Genomic DNA, 9,751 nt, shown 5'->3' on the forward strand with positions numbered 1-9,751 from the left:
TTCTGTTGTCTTTTATATTGTTATTTTTGTATATGAATGCAATGCATATCCTATAGTCAATGCAATCTGTTACATGGGAGTGGATTCGTGGCAGCCCAGGGCCCGGGCCCCCTTCTAAATGGGAATGAAGCCCCAATCATGTAACAATCTGCATGACCAGGACAAAGGACAAGAAAGAAAACAGTCTTCCTAGAGGGAGAATAATATAATCATGGATTTAAAATGACACTGATTGTATCTTAGTCTTAAACATTAATCTTAATAGAACATCAGCTCTTAAGACCCTTTAATGATTATACTAAAGGCCTGATGTCCTCATACTATATGGAATATCTTTGTTCTAAAATCATGCATATCTTGCCCCTTGAACAGCACTACCCCTCTGGACCACCACCACTGGAGACTCTCTCCTGTTTGCAAGTCCTAATAAGTCTATGTCTACTTCAGTGACAGGTATGTTTCCAGTCTTATGGCAGCACCAACTCGTGCACTTCATGAACTCGGTTTGGGCCTGAACAGATAGAGATTAAAAACACACTACAGGGTGGAACTTCTGGAGAAGATGGTGGAGTAGGGAGTTCCAGGACTCATTCCTCCTCCAGATCAGCTAGTGGGCAGGCGGAACTGTCTGAAACAACTGTTCTGGAGTTCTAGAGGCCAGGGGAGCACAATACAGCATCCAGGGAAAAGCAGGAGGAAGACGCTGAGAAACTGTGGTAGAGAACTGTGAGTAGTTCACTTCGCAGTGCTGCTGGAGCCCATTCCCCACTCTCAAGGTGGACTGTCTTGGGTTCCAGTTCATGGCTGGCTGCTATGGATGGAGAGGAATGTGAAGTCCTCTTCCCCTAGAAGATGGTGGGGCACAGCTGAGCACTGATCATGGGTTTTGAGTGGCAAATTCAGATCACTGGGACCTGGCTCTGAGCTGCTGTTTCAGCCCACCCCAGACAGGGACAGCCACAGCCATTGTTTCAACCCTGTCCCTGACAGATGTGGAGTAGTGGAGGTTTAAAGATGCAGGGTCTCCTTAGGGCTGCAGGGAACAGTTTGCTATGGACACCATCTGCTGGGCAGGCCAAGAAATCAGAGCTTTGGGGAATCATCAGTAAGGCTTTTGACATCTTTCCAGACCCTCTCCCCAGGGCTCTTTGGAGCTGGTCTGAGCCTCCTTCATGGGTCCATGGCCCAGTTTTGTCTGGGAAATACAGACATGGAAAAGTCCTGTCCACAGCGACCCTCTCCCAGAATTTGCCCTCCAGGCAAAAGCAGTTAGAGGCAATGAAAGGAGAGTAAAAAACAAAACTATAGAGGAAAAACAAAAACAAACAGAACAGATCAAGATGCCTGGAGAAGGAAAAGAGGAAAGGAAGCTTTCTCCAAAGGTGAAACAATTGCACAAATACTGCAACATTAAAAACTGTACCACATATCCAGGGCAAGGATGAGATGAACAGTTGGAAAAATCTGATCAGTTAAACACAGGCAATTCTAAAGGTGTAGAATAAGTTGAACCACGTGTCAAAGAAGAGCCTTAACACAAGCCAAATAACAATAAAGCCCTAGGCAAGAGGCAGAAACTGACCTTCAGAGAAAACTCATCAAGATAATCACATGCCTAGACATCAGTAAAATATTACAAGCCAAACTAAGAAACAGGAAGAAATGGCCCAGTCAAAGGAACAAATTAAAACTTCAGAGGAAGCACAGAATTAGGAACAACCAATTGATAGTCAAACAAATCTCCCGAAACAATTTAAGAAAATGAAGAAAAATACTGATAAAGAGATAAAGAATATTAAGAAGACAAAAATGGTACTCTGAAGGTTGTCACCTTTTTGTGTGTATGCTGTATTTCACAATGGAGAAATTTGTGAGGCTGTGGTGCTGTGACCGATGGCATTCTTTGAAGTTTCCTGTATGGCTAATTGTTGGGTTGTGCACTGAGGTTGTCACCTTTTTGCATGTATGCTGTATTTTACAGTGAGGAGGTGACTGGGGTTGTGGAAATGTGGCCCATGGCATTTTTTGAGGTTTGCTCTATGGATAGTCATTGGATTGTACATTGGGGGTTGTCACCTCTCTGTGTGTATGTTGTGTTGCACAGTGGGGAGTGGCTGGGACTGTGGAGCTGTAGCCCATGACATTTGTTGAGGTTTTCTCTCTGGCTACTTGTTGAATTTTACTTTGAAAGTTAAAAAAAAAAAAAAATCTATCAGCCTCAGTTTCCTTTTCAGTAAAACTGGAAAAAGTGCCTACCTTTCAGGGTTGTTATAAAGATTAGACATAATGTTAGTACAATGCATGCACAGAGTAGATGTTTAATAAATGGCTGTTTTCATTATTTAAAAAAAAGACACTGGGTGAATATAAAGAAGAAAATTGAAACTATAAAAAAGAAACATAAAAGAGATTTAAAACACTAGAGGCATATAATAGCAGATGTGAACAGGCAGAATAAAGAATCAGTGAGCTAGAAGATGGGACAATAGAAAATCTTATAGACAGAGAATAGATAGGGAAAGAATGGAAAAAATTGAGCAAGTTCTCAGGGATTTGAATGACAGCACAAAGTGTACAAACCTATGTGTCATGAGTATTCCAGAAGAAGAAGAGAAGGGAAAGGAGGCAGAAAGAATATTTGAGGTAATAATCACTGAAACTTTCCCAACTCTTATGAAAGACATAAATATAAATGTCCAAAAAAGCATAACACTGGACAGGATAAATCCTAGTTGGTCATGAAACAAGTCTCAAGAAATTTTAAATGATTGAAATTATACAATGCACTTTCTCTGACCATAATGGAATGAAGCTGGAAATTAATAACAGGTGGAAAACTGGAAAATTCACAATTACATGGAAGTTAAACAACATACTCTGAACCAATCCATGGGTCAAATAAGAAATTGCAAGAAAAATCAGTAAATATCTCGTGACAAATGAAAACAAGAACACAACATAACAATATTTATGGGATGCAGCAAAGGCAGTGCTGAGAGGGAAACCTACAGCCCTGAACACCTGCATTAAAAAAGAAGAAAGGATTTTGCCTGGCACCAGATGGTCACCATGAAGTTAAACCCCTTTGTGACCTTGGAACACAGCAAGAACCACAAATGCCACTTCAATGCTCCTTTGCACGTGCGTAGGAAGATTATGTCATCCCCACTCTCCAAGGAGCTGCAGCAGAAATACAACATCTGCTCCATGCCATCTGCAAGGATGATGCGATCCAGATGGTTTGAGGACACTAAAAAGGTCAAAAAATTGGCAAGGTAGTCCAGGTGTGTAGAAAGAAATATATCATCTACATCAAGAGGGTGCAGCATGAGAAGGCTAATGGCACAACTGTCCATGTGGGCATTCACCTGAGCAAGGCGGCTATCACCAGGCTAAAACTGGACAAAGATTGGAAAAAAATTCTTGAATGCAAAGCCAAATCTCGACAAGTTGGAAAAGAGAAGGGCAAACATAAGGAATAATTTATTGAGAAAACGCAGGATTGAATACATCCTGTTGTGCAACCACAGTTTAACTGTACATTTTAGCCTAGTGTTGTGTTCTTTTGGAACTTTTCAAGATGTTTCTGGAACATTTCCTTTCTAACTAGTTTTGTTATTGATATGTGGCTGTGTAAATCTACTTTTGCAGTTTTGATTAATAATTTTATGAGTAAAAATTGGAAATGTTTCCTTAAAAAAAAATATGAAAGAGATAAAATCAAAGACCTAACTGTATATCTGGAGGAACTAGAAAAAGAACAACAAACTAATCCCAAAGTGAGCAGAAGGAAAGTAATAACAAAGATTAGAGCAGAAATAAATGAAATTGAGAATTAAAAAACAATAGAGAATTAACAAAACAATTCATCTTTGAGAAGATAAGTAAAATTGACAAACCCTTAGGTAGACTGACAAAGAAAAAAAGAGAAAAGATGTAAATAAGTAAAATCAGAAATGAGAAGGGGGTCATTACCACTGACCCCATAGAAATAGAAAAGATCATTAGAGGATACTATGAACAACTGTGTGTCAAAAGATTCGACAACTTGGATGACAGGGACAAATTCCTAGAAACAAACAACCGACACTGCCTCTAGAAGAAATAGAAGATGTCCACAGACCAATTACAAGTAGAGATTGTGAATCAGTCATCAGAAACCTCCCAACAAAGGTCCAGAACCGTATGGCTTCACGGGTGAATTCTACTAATCTTTCCAAGAAGAATTAATACCAATCCTGCTTAAACTCTTCCAAAAAACTTGAGAGGAGGGAACACAACCTAACTGATTTAATGAAGCCAACATCACCCTAACACCAAAGCTGGACAAAGATACTACAAGAAAATTACAGACCAATTTCTCTAATGAATATAAGAATCTTGAACAAAATCCTTGCAAATGGAATCCAGCGGCACATTAAAAGAATTGTACCCATGATCAAGTGTGCTTCATCCCCGGTAGGCAAGAATGGTTCACCATATGAAAATCAATTAATGTAATACACCACATTAACAGTTGAAGGGGAAAAACCACATGATCATCTTGATTGATGCAGAAAACACATTTGATAAAATCCAGCATACTTTCTTGACAAAAACTCTTAGAAACATAGGAATAAAAGGAAACTTCCTCAACATAGAAAAGGACATATATGAAAAACCAACAGCTAACATATTCAATGGTGAAATACTGAAAGCTTTCCCTCTAAGATCAGAAACAAGACAAGGATGCCCACTGGTACCACTGTCATTCAACATAGTGCTAGAAGTTCTAGCCAGAGCAGTCAGGCAACAAAAAGAAATAAAAGTCATCTAAATTGCAAAGGAAAAAGTAAAACCTTCACTATTTTCAGATGACATGATCCTATATTTAGAAAGTCCAAAAAATCTACAACAAAGCTCCTAAAGCTAATAAACAAACTCAGCAGAGTGGGGGGGGGGGGGGTACAAGATGAACAAGAAAAAATCAGTAATGTTTCCATAATGAGCAATCTCAGAAGGAAATCAAGAAAAAAATTCCCTTTACAATAGCAACTAAAAGAATCAAATATCTAGGAATAAATTTAACCAAGGATGCAAAGAATTTGTACCCAGAAAACTGCAAAACATTGCTAAAAGACCTCAAAAGAAGTAAATAAATGGAAGGACATTCTGTGTTCATGGTTTGTACATAAATATCATTAAGATGTCAATTTTACATAAACGACTTACAATTTCTATGCAATACCAAGAAAAATTCCAACAGCCTACTTTGCAGAAATGGAAAAACCAATTATCAAATTTATTTGGAAGGATAAGAGTCCCTGAACAGCCAAAAGCATCTTGAAAAACAAGAATGAAGTTAGAGGATTCACACTTCCTGACTTTTTAAAGCTCTTTACAAGTGAAGTGGTCAAAACAGCATGGTACTGGCACAAGGATAGATATATCAAACAATGGAACCAAACTGAGAGTTCAGAAATAGACCCTTCCCTCCGTGGTCAATTGATTTCTGACAAAGCTGCCAAGTCCACTCAATTGGGAAAGAATAGTCTCTTCCACAGATGTTGCTGGGGGAACTGGGTATCTATTTGCAAAAGAATGGAAGAGGACCCCTTTCTCATACTCTATACAAAAATGAACTCAAAATGGATCAAAGACCTAAATATAAACCAGGAGCATAAAACTCCTAGATGAAAATGTAGGGAAGCATCTTCAGGATCTTGTGTTAGGCAATGATTTCTTAGACTTTACACCCAAAGCACAAGCAACACACTTAAAATTAGATAAATAGGATCACATCACAATTAAAACTTTTGTTCTGAAAGGATTTTATCACTAATTTGAAAAGACAACCTACTTAATGGGAGAAAACATTTGGAAACTACATATCTGATAAGGGTTTAATATCCAGAATATATAAAGAAATCCTACAACTCAACAATAAAAAAAGAAACAACCCAATTAAAAAATGCACAAAAGATTTAAATAGACATTTCTCCAAAGTAGGTTTTCAAATGGCTAAAAAGCACATGAAAATATGATCCACTAGCTATTAGGGAAATGCACATCAAAAGCACAGCGAGATACCATTTCACACCCACAAGAATAACTACTACTTAAAAAAAACAAACAGTAAATTACAGTGTTGGAGAGGATGTGGAGAAACAGGAACACTCTCATTCATTGCTGGTGGGATTGTAAAATGGTGCGGCCACTGGGAAAGACAGTTTGGCAGTTCCTCACAAAGCTAAGTATAGAATTACCATCTGACTTGGCAATCCCTCTACTAGGCATATACCCAAAAGAACTGAAAGCAGGGACTCAAACAGATACTTGCACACTGATGTTTGGAATAGCACTATTCACAATTGCCAAAAATGGAAGCAACCTAAGTGTCCATCAACCAATGAATGGATAAAGAAATGTGGTGTATACATAGAATGGAATATTATTCAACCATAAAAAGGAATGAAGTCCTGATACATGCAAAAACATGGATGAATGTTGAAGACATCATGCTGAGCAAAATAAGCCAGACACAAAAGGACAAATATTGTGTAATGTCACTGATATGAAATAATTAGAGCAAGCAAATTCACAGAGTTAGAATCTAGAATATAGGTTACCAGGGGCTGGGTTGGGGGTAGGGAGTGGGTAGGTAATGCTTGATTTGTACACAATTTCTGTTAGTTTTGGAAATGGATGGTGGTGATGGTAGCCTATTATTGTGAGTGTAATTAACAGCATGGAATTATTTATGTGAATGGTTAAAATAGGAAAATTTAGGTCTTATATGTTACTAGAATAAAAATTAGGAGATAAAACATAGGACTATATTAAAAAAGGTATTGGGGAACGGATAGGAAATAACAATGGCTGAAAATTTTTTAAGAAAAGCATTTCATAGGATGAAAAGACAACTTATTCCCTCAATATAGGAGATGGAAGAGTCAATGATTCTGAGTTTCAGTGCTAAAAAGTAGAAGGATGGAGATGATGCTGACTTAAGTATGAAGGGCAGAAAACAGATGTTGAGGAGATGGTTTCAGTTTTTGAATATGGTGACTGTGAGCCAAAAGCATTAAGATGCTTACAAATATCAAAAAGGTCAAGGAAGTGTCCCAATTTAGAGAGTGGTGATGTTGGTCCTTCTTAACCAGTTTGATCTCACTACTACTATTGATCTAGGGAAAAAAAGAAATCCAGTGTTTTTCTGAAACTTCCCACCAATGATTGCTTGTCATAAGGATTTCATGATGCTTCAAGATAATGGCTGGAATCTTCACCCTATGGAATCTCAGTGGGCCACTCTGAGTGACTGTAACATCACTTCTTGACTGTTCAGAAAAGAATTTTCAAGGACATAACTCAGGGAAGGGCACCCATGTATGGAATTTCTCTTTCATCTCTCCAGTGAAGCTTGACTGAGGAGCCTCTGTGGTTTCTGGCTGTCTGGCTTCATCAGTGTATGGCCACCCTCTTGCTTGCCTAACACTCTTTCTTGGCTAGAGTAAGCTTGTCCTGGGTTTTCACATGAGCAGGCTTCTCAAACTGCCCTCCTCTCCTGTACTCTTGGCATTCATATGCCATGGCTATAAATTATGCCCAGCATGTTCATTTTCAGTTTAAATGGGTTCTCATCCCAGAGGAGCAACTAATGGTGTCAAGCTACTGATGTGAAAAAAGCCTGCCACTACAATGACTATGGATTAATGAGATAGCAGCCATGGAAGCTAGGGCAGCAATAAATCGTCAGTGACTTGTGACATGGATTTTAAATTATGTTCTCTGCTCCCTTCCCCCTTCTCCAAAATCATTTTGCTGTAAAGTTGTTTGGTAAACATTTACCTTTGCTTAAATGTTTGCTTTTTATTAAAGTTAAAGCAGGTATGGAATACTGGAAGTTGGTTGAAAGGGACTTAAAAGCCTATCATGCTTTTTCTAGGGGGCATGAAGGTAAATTTCTTAATCTAGGATTATCATTGACTAATAAATTTTATTCAGAAAATTGGAAAACACAGGATCAGAGAACTCTGCTTATCTGGAGTGTAAGTTACTACCCCTGCCTTCTGTTATGCCTTTTTTTCCCCCCTAATGAATTTAAAATACAGAACCAATACAATTCCAACCCAGTATTTTTAACAGGTGGCAAGTCTATTTTTCATTAAACCATTCTATTTTTACTGAGTCAGGAGTTCAAGAATCCCTGATCCTAAAATCAAATTGTTCATATATATTATGTTTTTCTAGAAAGATGATCTTTGGCTTTCATCACATTTGCTAAATGATCTGTAACACCAAAAAAAGTCAAGGCCTTCTATAGTAGATTGAATAAATGGCCACAATTTCTTGCCTTCTCTGTATCGATGCTCTTCCAATGGGACTTGTAGCTCTTCCAATCAAGAGGTGGAGTCTATTGATTCTAGGCTGGTCTTATGATGGGCTCTGGCCAATGGGACATTAGCAAATATAATGCAAGCAGAGGCTTGAAAAGTGCTTGCACATTTGGAGTTGCTTACTTAACCGTTTCTGGAACCCTGCTGCCATGTGAAAAGCCTATGTGGTCCAGTCACCTCCATTTCCCCACTTGAACTAGCAGCAGACTACAGACAATGATTTAGCCCTGCTGAGATCAGCCTAACCTGGGGAAAACCAGAAGAACTAACCAGCCCAAACTGCTGACCTACATAATCAAGAGCTAAATAAATGGTTATTTTGAGCCACTAAGTTTTGGGATAGTTTGCCATGCAGTAAAAGCTAACCGATACAAATACTATACTGGGCACTGTGTGTTTTTTAGGGCAGGGAGCATGTCTTATTCACTCTTTGTATCACCTTTTCCTAAAAAAATTCCATATGTGTTTGTTGAATTGGGTAGAGTTTGTCTCTCAAAAAGACTGAGATCAAGCCCGTTCCTCAAAGTCACTTAGTAAATCAGGAGGGAATCCAGAAAAACTGATTTAAAACTCCAAGTCTCAGTTTCTTTACTTATAAAATGGGCTCCAAAATACCTATCTTGTTACTACCCAAAATGATTTATAGTTTCAGTGGAATCCCAATTAAATTCCAACAGCCTTTTTTGCAAAAATGGAAAAGCTAAACATTAAATTCATACGGAAGAGAAAGGGGCCTCAAATAGCCAAAAACATCTTGAAAAAGATGAACAAAGTTGGGAGACTCACACCTTCTGAATTCAAAACTTATTACAAAGTTACAGTAATCAAAACAGTGTGTTACTTGTAAAAGGACAGCCATATAAACAACTGGAACACAATGGTCAATCTATGGCCAATTAATTTTTGACAAGGATGTAAAGTCCATTCAATTAGGGAAAGAATAGTTTTTTCAACAAATGGTTCTGGGAATACTGGATATCCACAAGCCAAAGAATGAAACTCAACCTCTACTTCAGACCATATACAAAAATCAAAATGGATCAGTGACTAAATAAAAGAGCTGAAACTATAAAACTCAGAAAAAAATATATGGAAATATCTTCAGGACTTTGTATTAGGCAATGGTTTCTTAGAGTTTATACTAAAAGCAAGAGCAACCAAAGGAAAAAATGGATAAACTGAACTTCATCAAAATTTAAAATTTTTTGTGTTTCGAAGGACAAAATTAAGAAAGTGAACCAAGAGACTAGGAGAAAATATTAGGAAAGCATATTTCTGATAAGGGTTTAATCTCCAAAACATATAAAGAATCCCTGCTTTCTCAACAATAAAAAGACAAGCAATTCATTTTAAAAATGGGCAATGGCTTTAAA

The 9,751-nt window shown here is 37.9% G+C and overlaps 1 pseudogene; it reads left to right on the plus strand.

Annotated features, from left to right (window-relative positions):
* Window positions 1-3,069: 3,069 nt before the first annotated feature.
* Window positions 3,070-3,506, plus strand: LOC119515350 (annotated as a pseudogene).
* Window positions 3,507-9,751: the final 6,245 nt, after the last annotated feature.

This window comes from Choloepus didactylus, chromosome 2, assembly GCF_015220235.1.
Source record: "Choloepus didactylus isolate mChoDid1 chromosome 2, mChoDid1.pri, whole genome shotgun sequence".
NCBI classification, from domain to species: domain Eukaryota; kingdom Metazoa; phylum Chordata; class Mammalia; order Pilosa; family Megalonychidae; genus Choloepus; species Choloepus didactylus.